The 23569-nt window shown below is 38.1% G+C and overlaps 1 long non-coding RNA gene across 1 annotated transcript in view; it reads left to right on the forward strand.

Annotated features, from left to right (window-relative positions):
* The window catches only part of LOC139077016 (uncharacterized), a 62643-nt gene that overhangs the window by 33851 nt on the left and 5223 nt on the right, over positions 1 to 23569 (forward strand). The window contains exons 2-3 of the long non-coding RNA XR_011529142.1: positions 879 to 1006; positions 6990 to 7169. This is a non-coding gene — a long non-coding RNA (uncharacterized lncRNA). The remainder of the gene's footprint in view (positions 1 to 878; positions 1007 to 6989; positions 7170 to 23569) is intronic.

Genomic DNA, 23569 nt, shown 5'->3' on the forward strand with positions numbered 1-23569 from the left:
AAAAAAAATGAAAAAAGTGGGAGAGGTTCAGGGGAAAGTTTAGCCTCAAGGGTAAATCCATGGTTTTCATTCTTGACATTTGTGATGCCAAAGAATTCCATGTTAAAACAAAATGGAAAAGAGTTTAAAAAAAGGCAAAGAAAGAAAGAAACAGAAAGAGCTCCAAAGACACAACTGAAAGGCTGAAGCCACATGAAGGGTGAGACCAGTAGAAGTATTAAATGGTGTCGTCTAGAACCAGTAGATGAAGGTGCAACCAACTCCAGTGGCCTTTAAGAAGAGGTGCTTCTAAATGTACCCCCCCCCCCAAAGTGAATTGTGTTCAGAAAGGCATGTAAACCACAGTTACGCAATGTCAGACTTCCCAAAGCAGTGGAGCTTTTCCAAATACCCTCATGGTTTCCTGAGAAACTTCAGAAAGAAAAAAAAAACACCCTAACACCTAATTTGGTTTTCACTTTATTATATATATTTTAAGGTGAATATATACAAAAAAAAATCTTTACTATTTTAACAAACATTCACTGGACTCCTATTCTTGGGAAATCACTATGTTTGAGACAAGCTCCCTGAACCCGGGAAGTACGGCCACATAAAAACTTTTGTGTTACGAGTGTTTTTATAGTTACTTTTCTTAAATTTAAATATATACGTATTACTTCTACTTCAAATTAGGATTGTATGGGGGTAAATCGTATCATACTACATGGATTATTTCAGGCATATTTCATATGATGAACACATGGGAAGAACAATCTATTCTTTATTTTCTTGTGTAATATTTTCATTAATATTCCAGTTGTGAAATCTGAAGTATTATCAGCCACATAAATTTACCTGGAAAAATAATACAATTTATGCTGTGCTTTCACATGCAGCGTCTTCATTGATTCTCGCCACACTTTCTGGAATAGGAAGAACACATGTAATAATTGTTGATGAGAACACTGATGGATAGAACATTGTATATTTCTCTAGGTCCTATAATCTGATCACAACTTATTGAGTAAGTACTCAAAATAGATTGCCTTACTTCCGTCTTATTATTCTTTTTAAAACAAAGAGCTGGCTCTCATCTAGCTGACACCTCACTCTTAGCAGACTGTATCAGTACTTTAACTTTGGGTGTTCCCCAGCAAGGAATGAGAGGGGCGTCAGGAAACTACACTCGCTCACTTCTATCCTTTATTTCAAACGATGCTGCTGATTTAATCTCCTTCCTTCCTTTCCTCCCTCCCTCCCCACCGCTGCTGGGGGTGGGGTAGGGGCTGAGCCCCGAATGCCATTGCTGCCCCTGTAGCCTCTGGTCTCCCTGTCTGTATGCTTTTTGAAACCTCAAATCAAGGCACCGCTGCCACTGCCAGGGGTGTTTGTTTTGGATGCAGCACCCCCTGCTAAAAGGACCAGTGCTGGAGTCACTGTTCCACCAGGGGAGGGGGTTGACGGTGCCCTGTAGTTCCACTGCCTCCGGGAGGTCCAAATTGATGCAGGCTCAGCTAGCAGAGGAGTTGAAAGGAAGATTTCTTCAACTCTCAAGGTCTGATAGTAGTGCTCTTTTATTCAGAGAATAGCATGGGGACAGGACCCATGGGGAGTGAAGAGCTGCAATGGTTTGAGGGTATAAGGCATAGGTATGTTAGTCATTTCTTTTACCAGACAAAGGAAAGATCATGTACAAGAAAGTTGTTAAAATGGTATCAGTGCAGGTGGGGTCTGGTTATCGGGTGGTCATCTAACTTTAGATACAAATCAGGTTGAATCATGTCAGGACGTCCTATACTTCCCAGAGGATGATATAGATCGGGGTACGTAGGGCAGGACGTCTTGGGCTTCTCTCCCTGGGGCAGCCTTCATCCGCATCACAACTCACCCACCTTCAGATATAGAGATGTATGGATGTCTCCAGTGTTCTGGTGAGCTGTGCGGGCTGTCCTTTCTTGGTAATGGATGTCCTAGTAGTTGTAACTTGGGAGAGACAAAGGGAACAACTCACTCCACCATCACGCTGAGGTCTCTTCTATCCGAGTAGAATTCTTATGCAAGTTGATGGGAATATAAATTAGCAAAATCTTTTTTCTCTTTCTTTTGCTGTAGTTAGTACGGATGAACACACATATATCTTATCTAGCAATTTACTGCTAAGTATATATTTATTTGTTCACCAAAGAAATGCAGTCATTTTTCCTGGCAAAAGGCATATTCTGAATTTTCATGGCAACACAATTAGTATTAACCAAAATATTAAAACTACCTAAATATCCATTAACAGTAGGATGAATTTAAAAAATGGATATATTCAGACAATGAAATATTATACTAAATGAGAAAGAGCTATAACTACATGCAGTACTGATGAATCTCACTAAATATAGTAAGGAACAAAAGATGCCAGATACAAGATAGCCCCACATTTATATAGTATAATGTATAAAAACTAGCAAATTGGTATTCACTCTCAGAAGTTAGGGTCGTGGTCAGTCAGGCAGGGTTGTGAGGATGACTAGAATTGGATATGGGAAGGGTGGACTTCTGGCTTGCTAGAAGCTGATTTCACAGAAATGTTGTTTGCAGGAATTTATCAAACTATATACCATATGTATTAGGTTCTTTAGAAAATGGAACTAATAGGATGTACATATGGAGGGATTTATTTTAAGAAACTGACTCACACAGTTGTGGAGGCTGGCAAGTCTGAAATCTGCAGACAGGCTGGCAGGCCAGAGACCCAGGGAAGAGTTGATGTTACAGTCTTGATTCCAAAGGCAGTATTCCTTCTTCCTTGGGAGATCTCAGTCTTTTCTTTTAAGGCCTTCAACTGATTGGATAAGGCCCACCCACATTAATAAGCATAATCTGCTTTACTCAGAACCTACCAATTTAAATGTTAACTACATATAGCAAATACCTTTGCAGCAACATCTAGACTGACGTGACCAAACAATTGGGTCCTGTAGCCTAGCCGATTTGACAAATAAAATTAACCACAACAGGCCACCCCTCATCAACTTGGAACCATGCACCTCTCCTTCAATCATACTTAATGTCTAAATAAATACAATAATAAAGTCATAATTCCACCTAACATGATACAACCATCCTACATACAACTGAAAACACAGACTCTTTCCCCAGAAGATGATGGAAAGTCCCTGAGAGATGTTCACTCTTCTTAATATCCAGTAACTTAAATACCGTGATGTAAAATCAATGCATCTTATGTTATATGAGGGAATAAAAGAGAAGAAAACAAAGATATTTGTCATACACACACACACACAATCATATTCATAACAGAGTAAGAAGCAAGTACTCATAACGGTGACAGTTCTTGTTTCTGTAACTGGTCATAGGTCATTTATAATGCCTTCTCCTACTACCCACTCCATATTATGTTTTCCCTCAGCAAGCACCTCAGCTGGTCATGATTCTTTACCTGGCGAGGTGACTCAAACCTTCATTCCTGAACTCGTCATAGGGAAACTCCCCATGAGGCCATAGGTCCAGGCTGGGAGAGAGGGGGATAAAGAAGTAGGGGTGATGGACACTTGAGTCACTTCTTCATGTAACTTACTTGTGCCTACAAGGCCTGCTTAGTCCAATCTCATATATACCACTTGCATTTGATGACGGGGTGCTGCTATGCATGTCCAACTTTATTGCTTGATGGGTCAAACAACATCCAGTTCAAAGGGACAGCTCAGGTCTCATGGCAACTCTGCGGCGTGCAGTAAGCCTCCAGTCTCTAGTAGGACCCAGTAGCAGGCCAAAAGCTGTTTCTCAAAAGGAGAGTAGTTATCCACAGCATGGCAGGGCTTTGCTCCACAATCCTTTAGGGTCTACACGGTGATTGACCTGCCAATGCCACTTCAAGCACCGTTAGATCTGCTGGATCATATGACACAAGGGGCAGAGCAGCTTGCACAGCAGTCTAGACCTGTTGCAGAGCCTTCTCTTGTTCGAGGCCCCATTCAAAACAAGCAGCGTCTGGGGTCACCCAGTAAATGAGTTGCGGTAGCGTACCCAAATGAAGAATACGTTGCCTCCAAAAACCAAAAAGGTCCACTAGGCATTGTGCTTCTATTTTGGTGTAGGAGGGGCCACATGCAACAACTTAGGCTTTGCGTTAGAAGATATATCACGACATGCCCCACACAACTGGACCCCAGAAATTTAGCTGAGGTAGAAGCCCCTGAATTGTTGTCATATTTATTTCTTACTGTTTGTCACGTAAGTGCCTTACCAATAAGCCTGGACTGGTTGCTGTTACTTGCTCACCAGGTCCAAGCAGCATAATATCACCAGTGTGATGTGCCACAGGTCCTCACGAACTAAATTATGACATTGGGCTGGAGAGTTGTTATACCCCTGATGTAAGACAGTGAAGGTGTATTGCTGGCCTTGTCTGCTGGAATCTAACTGCTCCTGATGGTATTTACTAACAGGTATGGAGAGAAAAAGCATTTCCCATATTAACACAGTCATGTGTTACTTAATGAGGGGGATAGGGTCTAAAAAATGCATTATTAGGCCATTTTGCCATTGTACAAACATCATAGTGTGTACTTACACAAACCTGGATGGTATAGCCTACTACACACCTAGGGTATATGATACTAATCTTATGGGACCACTGTTGTATATGTGTTCCATTGTTGACCGAAACATCACTATGCAGTGCATGACTGTAGCTGCATCCCAGATACCAGAGGATGTGTTGAATCAATCAAGTAATGAAACTGCCTCTGGCATAGCAAATGCAATTGGAGTCACCACCTGATTAAGCATATAGTAATCTATTGTCATTCTCCAAGGTCTGTTTTCTGCATGAGCCAAACAAGTGAGTTGAATGGAGATGTGGCAGGAATCACCTTCAAGTCCTTGGTGATGGTGCTAATCTTTATAATCCCTCTGGGAATGCAGTATTGCTTTTGGTTTACTATTTTTCTAGGTAGAGGCAGTTCTAGTGTGGCTTCCAGTTGGTCTTTCTCACCATAATAGCCCTCATACCATGGGTCAAAGAACCAGTGTACGGGTTCTGCCAACTGCTGAGTATGTCTGTTCCACTTATGAATTCCAGTACTGGGAAAATAACCACAGAATTAGTTTGGGGACCCACTATATGACAAACCTGAGCTAAACCTCCATTGATCACCTGACCTCCCTAAACCCCTACTCTAACTGGTGGACCACAGTGACATTTGGAGTTTCCTTGAATTAGTGTCAGTTCAGAGCCAGTGTCCAGTAATCCCAGAAAGGCTGATTATTTCCTTTCCCCAGTGTAAAGTCACCTTGGTAAAAGGCTGTAGATCCCTTTGGAGAGGATTGGGAGAAAGATTAATGGTACAAATTTTTGGCAGCATAGCAAGGTCCTTCCTCAAGAGGACACAGCCTCCCCTTCATTCAGGAGGATCTGGGTCTGTATCCTGGCTCAAGTATGGAAATTGATTGATTGACCGTGACTCTGTTTTTGTGATTCAAGTTAGACTTTAGTTCACTTGACCTAGAAGTCTTCCACTTATATAGACCAAGTGAAAATTCAGTAGACTGTCCATCTCTTTCACTTCTAGGAACACTATGATCAGCCAGCCAGTACTATAGGTCTCTGCCTATAAGACTGTCCCAATTGCTGCTTTGGCTCTGCTGTCCTTATGATAACCAAAACCACCTTGCCTTTGGTGATTAAGTGCCCACACTTGGCCCCTGCCACCCTGAGAGTCAATTATCCCCATTGCATTTAGGTATCCCAATTCAGTGGCAGCAGTTCCCACTATAATTTCTGACCTGTACAAAACATTGATCACAAAGCTCTTCAAGGATGCTGGGGATCCCCTCACAAATTTATTTCTCATCGTCATGTTGTAAGGTGTAAACACTGGATCTTCCAGGGGTAAGTGAGCAGGTCCTACATGACAAATACACTCTAACATTTCAATTTCCCTAAGCCTTTGGATCCTTTTACCATATACCAAGGCAGTTCTGGCATTTCAACTTAATTTATCATAGGCCACCTTTTGGTCCGTGTTTTAAGAAACCAAACTGTTAGAGCCCTTTCTAACCTTTTAGGCTGCTACGTTAAATTCGTAATCTCTGCTTAGTAAGCCCATATCAATAAATTCAGCCTGATCCAACTTTATATTCCTTCTACCATTATCCCACATCCTTATCATCCATTTCCACACATATTCCCTGGATTTTTGTCTGTATAAATTGGAAAAAGCATGTAGTTCTTCTGGAGTGTATCACACTTCATGGGTTACACGATGCACCTCATCATTCAGGGCCTGCTGGGACTTGAGTCTAGTTACAGTTCTAAAAGCAAAGAGGGATGGTAGTCAGGGGGTGGGATCTTGAAGAGAATCAGCAGTGTCTTGCAAGGCAATTATTTCAGGGGAGGCCATTATAGTTTTCTCAGGTAAAGCAGAGTTAATCTTCTTAGACAGGGATGCAATGACAGCTTCTACTGGAAAAGATGACTCATCAGAATTTAGGGGTTTAATGTTTCTGATTTCATCAGAAACTTACCATATGTCCCCATTCCCATTTTGAGAATTCCCTTCTATCTCAATCAATGCCCTTAATTTAGCAGCAGAATTCTGTAAGTTTGGGAATACAATTTGAATTATACTTTAACCACTCTTAGGATGAAGCTCTGGGTTTGATTTTCAATAATCTCAGCTCTGCAGCTATAGGAGATAAGGGTATCTTTCAGGGCAGCCATAAAAACTTTCAGGTCATTTAAGAGGTGCTTGAGCTGAGTATTTGAATCCCAAGCTTTTTCTTTGCTTTCCCTACTTTGTCCAGCACAATCAGGAGTAACCAACCAATCTCATTATACTCATTAGTCTGACCAAAAAACTGTTCTAAGGCATCAAATACACCATATTCCAACATTTCTGTGTACACACATACACACCTCCCCTCTCTTTCTGTTATATATACCTATGAAACTTCAATAAAAAGAAATGTTTTCAATTCTTTTATTTTTTAAGGACATAACAAAGTCTCTTTTGGTCCTTGAGCATTGTGTGAAGACGTTATTTTTGAAACTGCTGCAGCCATCACGTAACTAAGAGGGAGTGAGACTTCACGGGTGGAAAGAACCTGGATCCTTGATGACACAGTTGATTCATTGAATCAACCACCCATCAAATGCCCAATCCCTACACTTGGTATTGTATAAAATTACAAGTATTCTTACTGTTTAAGCGAGTTTGATTTGAGACTTCTGTTACTTGTATTAGACTATTTTAACTGATACAAATATTGTCAGGATTTGACAGGAAATGTTTGAGTCAATACGTCTTAGTGCATGAGAAAATCCTCTGGCATCATATACTTTCGTATGATATATTGTTATGAAGCAAGCTTGTGGCAGTGCCAGAACTAGAATCCAGATAATCCTGATTCCAAGTTCATTCTTTCCTCGGCATTACTCAATGCATGAATATCCAAAATATCCCTTATTGTTCTGATATCAAGGTCTATTATCCATATGTGCTTGCCTTCAATTCTTACCTAAAAGATGACTTGAAATTATTTTTTTAAATATTTTCCTGACTAGTAACTAGTGGCTTCTAGAAATGATGTTGTCTTATTGTACCAAAGAGGTTAATTCTTTTTCTCCGTATCCCAACATTATATAAAATAAAAATTCCCTGAGTGAACTCGTACTGTTTCTTAGCTATCCATCTCACAGATGGGTTGTCCAAAACCATCATCTGTTTCACATAGGGCACATCCATCTAGTTCTATGAAAGTTGCAAAGAATAACCCAAGCTGAACTGAAATTAGTTCTTTGTCAGAGCTTTCAAATCTGTCACATATTGAGGATGAAAAATGATTGGCAAATAATGCGGCTTGTCAACTCCTCAATCAAGCAGAGTAAAATCTGGAAAGATAGATGTTGTGATGACCAACATTTTCATGTACTGTATTTCACTTATAAACAAATATTGAAAAGTTTAAAGTCATAAATATTCAGCATAGTTATGTTATTTTCTCAGAAATTTTAAGAAATTTTCTTCTGTCTGTCCTATTGATTTTTCCCATTTAGAATCTCACACAAAAAGAGAATTGTAGAATGTTAGATATGATTTGAGTGTTAGAGATCACTGAATCCAAACCGACCATTTTAAAATTGAAGAAACTGAAGTCTAATATGGTCTATAGGCACAGAGTTGGAGAGAGATGGTCATGACATGACACTCTCAGGTTGTTTTGTTTTTCTTTTTTGTTTTTGATGAGGAAGATTGGCTCTGAGCTAACATCTATTGACAATCCTCCTCTTTTTGCCTGAGGAAGATTGTCGCTGAGCTAACGTCTGTGCCAATCCTCCTCTATTTTTTGTATGTGGGATGCCGCGACAGCAAGGCTTGATGAGCACTATGTAGGTCTGCATCTGGGATCTGAACTGGCAAACTCCAGGCCGCCAAAGCAGAGCACGTGAACTTGACCACCATGCCACTGGGCCAGGCCCAACACTCTCAGTGTTTTAATTAATGATAGGCAGAATGTCAGGATATTATTTAATTTGCCCAAGTTTTCCAGTTAAAGCATGAGGAAGCTAGGATTCAAATACAAGAATCTCTGACACCCAAGTTCACACTCCCAGCTATGAAGCTATTCTAACATAAAATTGTGAAGTTTTATCATCTGTGTTGCAGCAATTAGTTCATTTAGGAAATAACTGAATGCCTTTTAAGTTCCAGATATTGGACTAAATACTAGATGTATAATAGTGAATAAAAAATCACGATCTTCAGTTACATTAGATAGACAAAGTGTGTAGATAGTGGGAGAAGTGTGAAGATAGATAGAGAAACAGGAAACAAGATAGTGTTTCTGGAAAGAACAATGTAACGTGATATTTTGTTGTACCAGACGGTTAAGCAAGGAGAGTCTTGGTTTTGGTGTGAAGGAGGAATAGCAGTAGAAGGCAGCATATGAGAGAGGAAATGGTATGTATAAAATGGTCTGAATTAAGAAAGAGCTATACGTGTTGAAAGAAGTGTGGCTGGGGCATAGTGGGGCATAATGGGGCATAATGAACAATGGAACAATTGGCATGGAATGAGGTTGAAGAGATAGGAAATGAAAACATCTGTGGGCTCATAGTCTTTAGCTGACAGAGAAGTTTGGAAGGGATAATATGAAAGATTTGAGAGAGAACAGATATACAGTCATCTTAGAGAGTCAGTAGATACAGTAAAATTGCTAGGCAGTGTTGAGAACCTAACTGAATTTTGAGATCATGAATTTAAAATGAAACTATTTGTGGTAGGTTGGTAAATGGTCGCCAAAAGTTATCAGATCCTAAATTCTGACCTGTGAATGTTAATTTACATGGTAAAGTTTTTACAGAATGTGATTAAATTAAGGATCTTGATATGAGGAAATAATCCTAGGCCATTCAGGTAGACTCTAAATGCCATCCCACGTGTCTTTATGATGGCATAAGAGTGAAGCAGAGGAATATTATACACACAGAAGAGGAGGAAATGATGTGACCACGGAGGCAGAAATTGAAGTGATGTGGATGCACATTAAGTAATGCCAGTAGTCACCAGAAGCTGGAAGAGTCACACTATATCCACAACAGCCTCTGGAAGAATGGCCCTAACACTACCTTAATTTCAGTCCAGTGAAAATGATTCAGACTTCTGGCCTCTGAAACTGGGAGGGAATAATTTTCTGTTGTTTTAAGCCAACAAATTTGTGGTGATTTGTTACAGTAGTCTTAGAAAACTAATATGCTTTTCTACCCAGTTGCATGACTCTCTCCAGCTGCTCTGATGTAATCATAGAAATGGTGGATGGTCGAGTTGTTTTTGCAAGGATGATGGAAGCAGAAAGGGGAACAGAATCCTGGATGTTTTCAAAGTAATGATTGTAATAGTTAATTGTAATGATTGTAATAGTACAATAGATTGCAACATGGATTCTAAGCTGGTCATGAGGGAAAATGAAGATAAAATGGGAATGATAGATAATGAAAATATGAAGACATGAAAGATTAGAGGTCATGACTTGGTTAAAGAACCATTGTAAGTGTGCAGGACGCGTTTAACAATCATTAAATGTTGAATTAAATTAAATCAAATGCCAAGTTCAGGGTTCTTGTGAATTGCCAAGCTCAAAACTTAGCACTGAATTATAATCAGTAGAGATTGCAAAATTGACGGAATTGCATATTGGAGTCTTGACCATGGAAGCCATTTCCCAGGACTATATCAGAAACTTCACCCTGTACAAAGAAAATTGAAATATTAGAATTATAAGCATATATACTTACAAGATACTGGATTCAAGTACTCATTGAGAAATTAGCAGAAAAAGTGAAACACTTCAACAAATATTTTGGTTCCCTCCATACTCCCTCTGAATGAGGAAAGCACTTCAAATTTTAATATTCCCTTGAGTCAAAAAAACAATAAAAGGTGTCCTCAAAAGCAGAAGTCAAACAGCGTTAACTGGGCACTTCCCTAGCATTTGGGGTCAAAAGATAAAAATACTCGGGGCTGGCCCCGTGGCCGAGTGGTTAAGTTCGCGCGCTCCGCTGCAGGCGGCCCAGTGTTTCGTTGGTTCGAATCCTGGGCGCGGACATGGCACTGCTCATCAGACCACGCTGAGGCAGCGTCCCACATGCCACAACTAGAAGAACCCACAACGAAGAATACACAACTATGTACGGGGGGCTTTGGGGAGAAAAAGGAAAAAATAAAATCTTTAAAAAAAAAAAAAGATAAAAATACTCAAAATGCACATAAGAAGAGAAAGGATTTGGGAAGAATTGTATTCTTCACATTTGGGAAGATCTGTGTTCTTAATTTTTAGTTGGAACTTTCTCATTTAATTGTTTTCCAGAAAATTAATTAATAAAATCATATTTTAGGTATAGATAGATATATGCCTCTGGGACTCACTTCATACATAAAATTTCTAGATAATATGCTCATAAATACATTAGAGACCATCAAATTACATTTTTTCATAAGCATTTATTCAAAGTACATTATCTCTATGGTCCTTAAATCATTTTTAGTGTAAAGTACTGGACATAGGCTTTAATTCTATGTCGGGTAGCTCAGCTCAATTCAATTTAATATGATACCTACATACAATATTTAGGGAGCATCTACTCTGTGCAAGACGTGTGGTTAACCTAAAGAAATTTTCAGGCAGGGTTCATCCTCTGCCCATAATAATCTTACACTTCAGTAAAGGTGAAGCTTAAAGGACTATGATATTCTCTGGACTAATGATCTCATAAAATTGCTTTCCATCTGGGCCAGCTGTCTTTACTCTCTGTGTTACTCCACAGGGTCAGCAAGAGTAAAGACTGTACTGTATGACCCATCTAGGGACTAATATCCTTCAGAGCTGGGAATTGTAGTGAAGGGTAGTGTTTACCAAAGGTAATGAGAAGTTCTCATTCCAAAAGAAGTTGGAATGCAAGGTCTGTGTTAGCGGAAAGAGTTGGAGTCCTACACCATACCCATGTCTGAATTTTTTGTCCTACCCACTGAATATTTTTTCCCCATTCATAAATTCTCAAGGCCTTTTCCTTTCATGTTATCATTCAAAGTTCATAGGATACAGAGCCAATTCTTTCTCCTTTGCTGTAGGACATAGTGTCTTGAAATCTAAAATTTCTTCCTGCAACTAGTGATGTGCTAAAGATTTAATAACTAGCTCTGTGATAATGGATTGTGCTCCTATTTGTAATACTTGCCAATTTCCATAGTGTAAATACTCCCTATGTGGCTCATTTCAAAGTGCCGACATGAAGTCACTGAATGCAGAGTTGGAAAGGGATGTGCAATAGTTCACTGTTATCTGGTATTTCTACCATAAAGAAACAATATATATAAATAATCTGGAGAGCATAGATAGTAATAAAATGTAGTAAAATAATTAGGAAGTGATAAATTTTGAGCATTATCTCTTTTTTTAGTCATTTATTTAATTGTAAATTTACATAAATTTGCAAAATTCTTAAGTTAACAATCAGGTCTCGTGAGCTTATATAAGCTGACACCAGAGATCACTGACTGCAACCCTATCAAAATGGCCCTCATGGTATATGCCTTCTCTTTTATATAGTGACTCCCTCTTTCCCTGCTTTTTGCCAAGTTTTGTAAGAACGTATCTGAGGTAACTTGCTCTGAAAAGGCATAAGAGGAATTAACTTTCTGAGACTTATGCCCTATATGGTAGAGAAAATTCTATGATGACCCTCAAATGAGTCAAATTCTTATATAGTCCCCTCCCTTTTGTGTGGATGGGAAACTGTGACTTTCTGCTACCAAAGATGATGGAATAGTCACTCCCATGACTAAAAGATGCTTAGAAGACTGCAAAGAGAGATTATCTTGCTGACTTTGAAGAATTAAGCTGCCATGTTGTGAAGCAAGGAATGAGGGGCCTGTAAGAGCTGAAATTAGCTTCCTAGCTGACAACAGAAAGAAAGAGGGCACATCAGTTCCATAACCATGAGGAACTGAATATTTCCAACAACATGTCAGTTTGGAGAGGACCTGAAGCTTCAGAAAGGAATATAACCCAGCTGACACCTGGATTGCAGCTATATGAGACCCTGAGTAGACAACCCAGGTAAGCCATGCCTGGGCTCCTGACACATGGAAAATGATCAATGCAGATTGTTTTAAGCTGCTAAATTTACACTAATTTATTATGCAGCACTAAAACACAATACACTGCTTACACTTGAATGAGAACATTCTAGGTATGGAAATCAATTTGAAAATTAAATATTTCTCCAGGATTTTGAAATCTTGGCCCCTTCCTGTGTGACTGAGTTTTTTAAATACCATGCTGATTCTTAGTCTTTATAGGTAACCTCTTTTGCCTCTCTGAAAGTTTGTAGAATTTTTTATTGTTTTTCTGAAATTTCATGAAAATGTCATTTTTAAAAAATAATAGCTTTATTGAGATATTAATCACATACCATACAATTCAGATTTAAAGTGTACAATGTAATGGTTTTTAGTGTATTCACAGAATTTTGCAACCATAACCTCGGTACATTTTAGAACATTTCATCACCTCAAAAAGAACCCCATCCCGCTAGCAGTCCTCCCTATGTTCCCGCAATCCCTCCAGCTCTAGTCAACCACTATTTTACTCCATGTCTTATAGATTTGCCTATTCTGGACACTTCATGTAAATGGGATCATACACTATGTGGTCTTCCATGACTGGATTCACTTTGCATCGTATTTTTAAGGTTCATCCATGTTGCACCATGTATATGTACTTCATTTATTTTTACTGCTAAATAATATTCTATTGTATGGATATATCACATCTTATTTATCCATTCATCAGTTGTTGGACATTTGAGTTGTTTCTCCATTTTGGCTGTTACGAATAATGCAGCTATGAACATTTGTGTACAAGTTTTTGTGTGGACATATATTTTCAATTGCCTTAGTTACGTAGGTAGGGGTGAAATTACTGGGGCATACGGTAAATCTATGTTTAATCTTTTGAGGAACTGAAAGACTGCTTTCTAAAATCGTTGTACCATTTTTCATTTCCACCAGCAGTACATGATGGTTCTGACTTCTCCACATCCTCACCAACACTAATTCTTATCTGTCTTACTGATAATAGTCATCTTACTTGTTAGAGAGTGGTTTCTCATTGTGTTTTTAATTTGCATTTTCCTGATAGCTAATAATGTTGAACATCTTTTAATTTGCTTATTAACTTCTTATATATGCCCTGTGGAGAAATGTCTGTTCAAATCCTTTGCCCGATTTTAATTGGGTTGTCTTTTTATTAGTGAATTGTAAAAGTTTTCTTTTACATATTCTAGATCAAAGTCCTTTGTAAATATGTGATCTGAAAATGTTTTCTCCCATTTGTTGTGTTGTCTTTTCACTTTCTTGATGGTTTCCTTTGAAGACAATTTCTTCTTAAAACATGCCTATGTTTTCTTCTAAGGATTTTATAGTGTTAGTACTTATATTTAGGTCTTTGGTCCATTTTGAGTTAATTATTTTTAATATGGTATGAGGCAGGAATCTAAATTAATTCTTTTGAATGTGGCTATCCGGTTATCCCAGCGCCATTTGTTAAACAGACTATTCTTTCCCTATTGTATTAACACCCTTGTCAAAAGTCAGTTGACCATAAATGTGAGGGTTTGTTTCTGGATTCTCAATTCTATTCCATTGAACTATATGTCTATTCTTATTTCAATACCAATACTGCTTTTTCTCCCATACTGCTTTTTCTCCCAAATACCTACCTCCTTTGTGATGTTATTGTATGTTATAGGCTCAACATTGTGTTATAAACACATTATTTTATACTTTTAAAATCAGTTAAGAAAGGAGAAGAAACATGCATTTATACTGTCTTTTCCAAATATATGATAACATTTAACACTGCTTTTTGTTTTTTCATGTAGATTTGAATTAACATTAGGTGACTCTTTAGAACAGGATTCTCTCCGTGTTCAATTATCTGAGAATCTCTTTCTTTCATCTTTATTTTTGACACAGAGTTTTCTTAGATATAACATTCTTGGTTGACAGTCTTTTTCTTTCAGTACTTTGTGTTACCTTTGTGTTAACTTTGTGTTACCCTGTTGCTTTCTGGTCTCCAATGTTTCTAGTGAGAAGTCAGCTAATTCTTTTATTGGGGTTCCTTGTACTTGATGAGGCATATTTCTCCTGCTGTTTTCAAAATTTTCTTAGCAATTTTTTACTATGCTATGTCTGTATGTGGATCTCTTTGTATGTATCCTACTTTGAGTTCATGGATCTCCTTGAATGTATAGATTAATGTTTTTCATCAAATTTGGGAATTTTTAGCCAATATTTCTTGTAGTATTTTTTAGCTCTATTCATTTTTCTTCATTCTTTAATCTTTCTATTTTTCAGATTACATAATCTCTCTTGTTCTACTGTTAAGTACATTGATTCTTTTTTCTCCTAGTTCCAATCTACTTTTCTCGAAACTACTTTGGTGGATATTTCATTTTGGTTATTGAAATATATTGAACTATATATGAAATTGGTAATTTCAGTAATTTCCATTTGATTCTTTTTATAATTTCTATCTCTTTCTTGGTATTCACTATTTGACGAGATATTATCATCTTAGATTTCTTTACTTCTTTAAGCATGGCTTCCTTCTATTTGAATATAGTTATGACTATGTCTGGCGTTTTCACCATAAATATGCTTGCTGCAAGCATTTTCACCGCATAAGTAATTGGCTGTAAGGCAATTTTGCCTTGAAAAATAATAAAATAACTAGTTAATGATTTAATTTTTTGGGAGGGGTTCATTTCTCCATTGATGAGTCAACCACCATAAACGATAAAAAATAACTGGTTGAGGGGCTGGCCCCGTGGCCGAGTGGTTGGGTTCGCGCGCTCCACTGCAGGCGGCCCAGTGTTTCGTTGGTTCGAGTCCTGGGCGCGGACATGGCACTGCTCATCGGACCACGCTGGGGCAGCATCCCACATGCCACAACTGGAAGAACCCACAACGAAGAATACACAACTATGTACCGGGGGGCTTTGGGGAGAAAAAGGAAAAAATAAAATCTTTAAAAAAAAAAAAAGAAAATAACTGGTTGACAGTTTGGGCTTTTTTTTGGTCAGTTTTGTTTCTTTTCTCCATTGACAGACTTCCTGCACAAAGACAAGTAATTAGTTAAGTACAATGCACAAAAAATCAAACAAAATCAGTTCTTTGTGCAGTATGGCCATGAATGTACATACACACATTTTAAATGTATTCAAATATTTTGTATCTTGCTATAAAGTCTTTCTAATTTTATTGTTCATTATTTCATGTTTTATTATGTCCTCTTTTGAATTAATGTCCTCTTTTATTTTTCCTGATTTTATCTTTTACACAAGATTGGCTTGTGGCCAATCAGTTTTGCAGCCAAATTGCTGTGGGAAAATCGTCTATGGCAAATGTGCTTGTGGAAAAAGCACCTGGAACCAGTTACGATGCCTGCTCTGAAGTGTTTATCCATTAAATCCTACATCTGGTTTCTTTCACAGGCAATTTCTGTTGCCTACTTTTTTTGTGTCCGTATGGGTCACACTTTCCTGTTTTATTGCATGACATAATTTTCTTCTGAAAGTTTGAGATTTTAGGTAATGTAGCAATTCTAGATGCTGATTCTCCTTACCCTTTTCTGAGGCTTGTTTTGTTGTTGTCTGCTTGTTAATTTGTTTGGTGAATTGGTTAGATGATTTTAATGAAGTCTATTTCCCTATCAGTATGAACCCTCTGATGTTGCTCCTAAAAGGGTGCATCTGGGCATGCACATGGTCACCTTGGCAGGACAGTGATTTTAGCAGGGTTCTCTTTGGCTGTCTCTTTCTCTGATCTCTCTGTTAAATTGTCTGATTACTTTTATATCCCACTCAGCTTTTAGGCTCCTCTAATTGCTGGCAGATTGCTCAATTGTTTTCAATAATGCCCTGGGGTATAAATGGGATTACAGTCTGATATAAACAAATCCAAGCAGAGGTAGTTTTTGAGTCTGGTCTTTGAGGTTTGTTCTGACCCCAGGAGGGCTTTTCTTAGCTGTCTCTTTCCATGGTTCTCTCTGGTAAACTAGTTGCCCTACAGTTTAGCCTTTTATCTGTCAGAAAGCTACCAGCCTCCTCGTAATTGCTTAGCACCAAAAGCTCTGTTCCGAGCCAGCCCTGATGGCCTAGTGGTTAAAGTTCAGTGCACTCCACTTCAGCAGCCCAGGGTCATTTCCTGGGCTTGGAACCATACCACAGTAGCCACGCTGTGGTGGTGGCCCACATAGAAGAACCAAAAGAACTTCCAACTGTGTGCAACTATGTACTGGGGCTTTGGGGGGAAGGAAAAAAAAAGAGGAAGATGGAAAACAGATGTGAGCTTAAAGAGAATCTTCTCCTGCAAGAAACAAACAAAAACTCCATTTCTCTCCTTCTTTCTTTTCCCCCTTCTCCCTTTCCCTTTGCCAGCCATACCTCTAACTTTAAGCCTGGAACTTCCTGGGAGTTTTGCAGGGAATGTCAGATCCTGCTTTCACTGTTAATTCTTAATGTGAGCATTCTTGGCAGGAGGTTTCTCAACTACTGCTTCTGTCTGTATGGTCCCATCTGCTGTCCATTAAAAGAAAAAGTGACGCCTCAGCTACAGATGACCTTCTCCTATCCTTTTGTAAAACTTTTAAAGAAGAAAGTGAATTTATTTTAATAATGTCAACTTGCACAAACACACGCACACAACTTTCTCATCACTCTCCAATTCTCCTCTAAATGGAATGTGTTGAGTTAGAAAACTCCTGAAAACTTTGAGAGAGAGATTGGATAGGTGTTCTAACATAATACTCTGAGTCATTGGGAAAATGTCATTTTTATACGGTTAGGTAAAGGAAAGATTTTAAAGTTTGAAGTCTCATTTGCTAGATTGATGCAGCAAGATTTTGGCATGTGTATCTTAGAGCTTTGAATAATAAGGAGGGACATTAAGACCTTGAGAGTTTGGGAAATTAAAAATAAACAGACAAGGTAAGGAAGTATGATGGCTTAGAATAGACTGTTGAAGGGAGTTAAGGAAAATCTCCAAAACGGAGTCCATGCCAGCCTTACTCTACTCCCTGTCCTAGGACTGTTTCTTTTCACTAGCCTGTCACAGATAGTTTATAGGAGGAATGTAGTAGTCCCAATATCTATCCCAGGTAGCTTGAAATTCAAGGTGTGTTAGTCTTGGGAAGATTCAGAATGATGGGTTCTCTGTCAGGTCACTTAAATGAGAAGAAAAAAGGGAATAAATGTCACTTACATAGAGATGTATGTGAGAAGTGGTGTTTTAATAGTTGGTCACATTTCAACCTGAAACTGTCAGGGACTAATTGCCCTGAGGAACTCAAGGGAGATTTCAGAAGCATTTAACTGTTTCTCCAAATTGTTTTTTCCCTTTATTATGTTAATAGATGCAATCACCAACCACTCTGAAGAGACCAAGCCTCACCACAAGAGCACTGCCTATGACCTTTGCCTCATTTTTAATGCTAAGATCCCCTTTTTGGGAGGAGTTTAGGCCTTATTACCATAACCTGCAGTGTATGTGAAAGCACATTTTCCAACTGAGCCTGTGCAAGCAAATGCCCACCTTGTCACTTTTGAATATTCATTCCCCATTTGAAATAAAAGGCCCCTGCTGTTCCGTACTCATAAAGAGACCCATGACTTTGGAAATTATTCCACGTGGTCTCCCATTTACTGCAAATATACTTTACTTTGTGTGACAACCGCTTCTGCTAGAAAGTCTGATTTTAACTTGCCAGGAGGTAAACCCACTTTGGTTTGTTAACAAAACCTGGGGCACTATGCAGAGGATGAGGCTGGCGACCACAGTTGGAGAAGGCAACATGTGGTGTGTGTGTGTGTCGGAAAGAAGGTATGTGTGTATTGGAAGTAGGGTGAACATACATAGAGAACTTGAAGCATTAGAAAGAAAACCAGAAAGTCAACTCTTGAGTAGGGATGCTGGAACCCTCATCTATTCCCTCCCTTCATTATTAAATGTGAAAACTAAACTAAATGAGGATCACCTGCTCCTTAGATCTGGTGCAAGTAGACTTCATAACTGTCCTTCTCTATAGCTCTACCACCCAATCTCACTTGCAAACTTTATTTTATTCCTTTCTTAATCCCCAGTTCCTTGATTTACCTTAACCTGAGATAAAATGTAGAAATTTGGAGAAGTTCCAGTTCTTATACTCTTTCTCATTCTGAGAACTTTGTGGTCCGTACATCATCATCTTTAGACATCAGGTGGGATCTCTGTCTTGACTTAGCTGTTTTGTGGATGCGTTTGTCAGTCCCAAGGGTGTTTAGTGACCAAAAGAGCGCTGTGATGTGGGCCTACTAGCTACCAAGTAAATGTCACTTGGACTAAGACATTATCGACACTAAACCAGTATAAGCAAAATCTGTTCATTGCAATATTTCCATCCTCTATCAGTAATTCAAGTCCTATGGCCGTTTTACCTTTTATGGTAACAGTAAGTAGATTTGCCAGATAACTTATCTAAAGAACTTATTTTATACTCTGGATTTAAATTGCTTTATTAAAGGAAAGATAATATGTTGAGTTATTTGGTTTTCTCCTTAGGTCCATTTTCAAATAAACTGTAAAATGGCTCCACCATGTGGTTGAAATACGCATTTTGTTCGCAGAAATCCAACACTACAACAATACCGTGGATCAGATCAAAGTCAGTCATTCATTAATTAACTCAACAAATTTACTGGGAGCCTACTATGTGTGTGGCTATGTTCTTTGCACTGGGGGCGCTGTAAATAAAACAAATACAACGTCTGACTCCTTAAATCTCACATCCACCGTTCACCTTTTCTTTGGTTAAGCAAACTGTATCAAACGTTAAAATAAATACGAAAGCACATCTTTTCAATTGTTTTTATTGGTATAAGAAAAAGAATCCAAAACAGATTTTAGTTCTCGCTTTGTCATAGATGACTAGCTGTGTAAAAATGCTCACTTTTTCTCTGTGGGACTCAGTTTTTTTAGGTTGTCCCGAATATAAGGCTACTAAGTCTGATAATACGATAAAACGATAAGGATGTTTTTCTCAGGGGAAAAAAAAGAGTTTATACTAACACATTCCAAAGTTTGCCTACAAGGCTGGGGCATTTATAGCCTCCCTGGACCCTATCTGTGGTCTCTACGGGTCCACCTACACATGAGGTAAAGATCTACTGGATTAGATGATGTCTAGTGTTTCTTCTAGCTATAACAATATTTGGTTCTCATGATGAGGAATACTTGATAAAAGAACCAATCCTTGGGTAGAGCTAGAATTTATGTGCGAGGCTCCTGTCTTCCAAGCCTTCCCAGGACATCCACTGAACTTCTATACTTGCTGCATTATAGCACTGTTCCACCTTATTGCAGCCTCCTGCCCTCAAGGACAACGCGCTGCGTGAGTGAGGTGACAGCATAATGTATTGTCCAAACCAGGACACTTTTGAGACTGAAGGGGGAAACCTCACCTCATAAGTTTATCGCAAAATTAAATTAGTAGTTGCATTAAATGAACTCAGAATAGTGATTGGCACACAGTAAACACCCTATAAATCTTAGTCCTTGATCAGTTATCATGGATAACTAACTAGCTGTATTTCTTTGCTGGTTTTCCTACCATTTCCTCTCTTCAACTTGCCTTTCACTCTGCTTCCAAAACTATTTTTGTAAAGTGCAAGTATTTTGTTCTTTTCCTTCCTGAGAAGCCTATTAATTGATTTCCCATTGCAAACAGAACACATAAGTTCTGTTTAATTCAGACTTTCAATATATTTCAAACTGTTTCTCCCTGTTCATCCTCCCAACACTCATCTTCAGTTTAGCTACAGTTCTCGCAAGGCCAACCTCCGCCCTTCTATTCTGTTCCTCCTAAACTTACCTATCAAAATCCTTCTCACATTTTAAGTCTTTATTCAGGCTCTTCTAGATAATATCAGACAGAAATTTGTCTTTCCTTCTCTAGTTTAGTAATTATATTAAAGTGAGCTATCATTTATTAAACTCACATTAAGTGTCAGGTGCTTTTCTAAGGAAGCTATTTACAAGACATGATCTGTCAACATGTTAGAAAGAGAAACCTAGAGACATGTTAACTATAATTCAATGCACAGAGAGGTAAAACTTATGATAGAAGTTAGAGCTGTGCTCAGCGTAGGACAGAACACCATGGCTGTTGAGCATGTGGGCTCTGGAATAAGACTACTTGGTTTCCAATTCTGGCTCTATAATTTACTTATTATGTGACTTGGGGCATGTAGTTGCTTTTCAACCCTCTCTCAAACTGTTTCTTTGTAAACAAAATTTCAATTTCAAGCAAAATATTGAATTTTTATTTTCTTCGCTATGTGTCCCACAATGTAATCTCAAATGTATTGCCTATACAAGAGAGATACTTTTTGACAATGTCATCTAAATATTTGGCAGATCATGATGGGCTCACATTAAATATTAATGGAGGGATTTGTGCATGTTTCCTGGGCAGGAACATGGATATAGCTGAGAAAAAAATTCTGCCTTCAAAAGGAAAGATTCTAAATTCAGGTGTATTCAGATTTTGGCAGTGAAGCTGAGTTGATTGCTCTAAATTTGTGATTTCTTTAGATAATTTTCTGCCCTTCTTGTGGTGTGTCCAATTGGACAACTGCATCCTTTTTTTCCCAAAGGCACAGTTTCATGACAAGACCATAAATTGATGTTCAAAGGTTATAAAGTCCTTCACAATCTCATTAAGAAGAGACAACCAAAAGAACTGGAGTTGGTTGACAAATGGTTTCAAAACTGCCCATGAAAGCAGTGTACTGTGAAATATCTTTTGTTATTTAGGACAAAATAGGGCTGCAATATGGCGGGGCAGCTGGGACAGAAGGGTGTGGGGTGCAAATCTTCTCAACTATGGAGGTCAGGTCTTTCTACAAAGAAATAAAGACAGGGTTTCATTGTGTGGTTTTTCTTTTCTCCCGATTTTTTAAAGTGTTTGGGTTCCCTGACTTCTGTGCACATCTACAGGTGTCTAGTGAAACATCTGGGGATAATCCCCCATATGTTGTGCTGGACGAAAGCGCATCCTTCTAAGTGGTTTTCCATCCTCCCTTCTCTCTGTTTTCCTTCCTGCAATGCCAGAGCGAATGTTCTCATGCAAACCTCCATCGTGTTACACCTCTCCTCAAAAATTCCTTTGCCTTTGAATTAGGCTAAAACCATTCAGCCTGGTGTTTAAGGGTTTTCTCAACAAGACCGCTGTGTCTGTCTTTCCCAGTTGCATCTCCCCAACCTTCTCTCTGAGTCCTGTACATTCCAGCCTCCTTTTATTTCACTTTCCCTTATCACACCTCCACATTTTCTCTCCCCCATTCTTGGGCCTTCAACCATGCCACTTCCTTGATCTAAAATGTTTGTTGCTATCTGTTTTCTACCTTTTCCTATGCTGGGTGGAGCAGCTTTAATAATAAAAAAGAATAGTATTCTAGTATTGAGTTGAACTGTGTAAAATTACTATATTAGAAATAAAAATTCAAAAATTGGCAATTTATTAAGGTTCAGTATATTAACTTGTAGTATACAAAGTATATTCATAAACATTATTTCATTTGATCTTCACGATAACCTGTGAAATGGGTGGTACTGAGGCTCGGCAATGTTCACTGATTTGTTCAAGATCATTCTGACAGTAAGGAGTGAAGCTAAAATTTGACATCAGGTCTCTGGAAACTATAAATTCCAATTGCAAAGACTATGCTCTTTCCACAATGAAACACAGACATCTCTTCCAGGAGGATTTTTCCAACTTGTGTAACTCCCCCTTATGTTCCTCCTTTATATTTAAGATCTACGTAATACTCTTACGATATTTAAATGAAGCTAAGTATTAATAAGTAACGCTGATTCGTACCTTAAGTGCATCTTTATTTTCAATTTTAATTTAGACTAAATAAATCCTTTGGGTACAATATATAGTGCAGTATATTATGCATAAAGGAAAATTACACATGCTTCTAAGGAAAAGCAATTAAGCTAATAAAATTGGGTAGCATATTTAGATAATGAAAGTAAATAAAACATATCAGCAGAAGACATCCCCACCTATACTCTCTATGATACAGATTTTCCAGCCATAACTCCTAGAGCAAAGTAAGTCACACACTTTCCTTTTGTTCTAGAAGCGGAAGTGCCACCAATGGGAACTCATATTGAAACATAAACACTATGAATATATTTTCCACTACTTAGAATTATAGAAGACTTTTATTAAAGAGGTTCTCTTGCATATTTATTTAAATTGTTTTTGCCTCCTAGAAGGAATCTAAAACACATTCAAAGATTTCTTCTTTTTCTGGGGTTGATTTTTATAATTTTCAATTAACTTTATTGGGTTATAATTTACTTAAAATAAAGTTCACCAATTTTAAGTGTACAATTCAATGAGTTTTGATAAATTTTCATAGTCATGTAACTAACACCAAAATCATCACATAGACTCTATCACCCCAAAAGTTCCTTGCAGTCTTTTTTCAGCCAATACCCTTCCCTCATATCTGGTTTATGGCGACCACTGACCTGTTTTTGGTCACTATAGTTTTGAGTGTTCTGGAATTTCATATAAGAAGAATCATATGGTACATAATATTTTGTGTTTGGCTTCTTTCACTTACCACGATGCTTTTAAAATTCACTTTTTTGCGTGTATAGTAGTCCATTTATATTTATTGCTGAGTAGTGTTCCATTAGTTGTAAATCGTTGATTCATTTGTGAGTTGATAAGACAAACGGATTGTTTCCAGTTTGGAACTATTATGAATAATAAAGCTGCAATGTGAATTTGAGTGCAATCTTTGTGTAAACATGCATTTCCATTACCCTATGATAAGCATCTAGAAGCTTGTGCCATTGATTTTTGACCTTTTAAAAATTACTGGTATAAGTATTTTAATGCTATAAATTTCCCTCTACCTACTGCTTTATTTTCATGCTACAAATTGTTATATGCT

Source organism: Equus przewalskii, chromosome 18 (assembly GCF_037783145.1).
Source record: "Equus przewalskii isolate Varuska chromosome 18, EquPr2, whole genome shotgun sequence".
Lineage (NCBI taxonomy): Eukaryota > Metazoa > Chordata > Mammalia > Perissodactyla > Equidae > Equus > Equus przewalskii.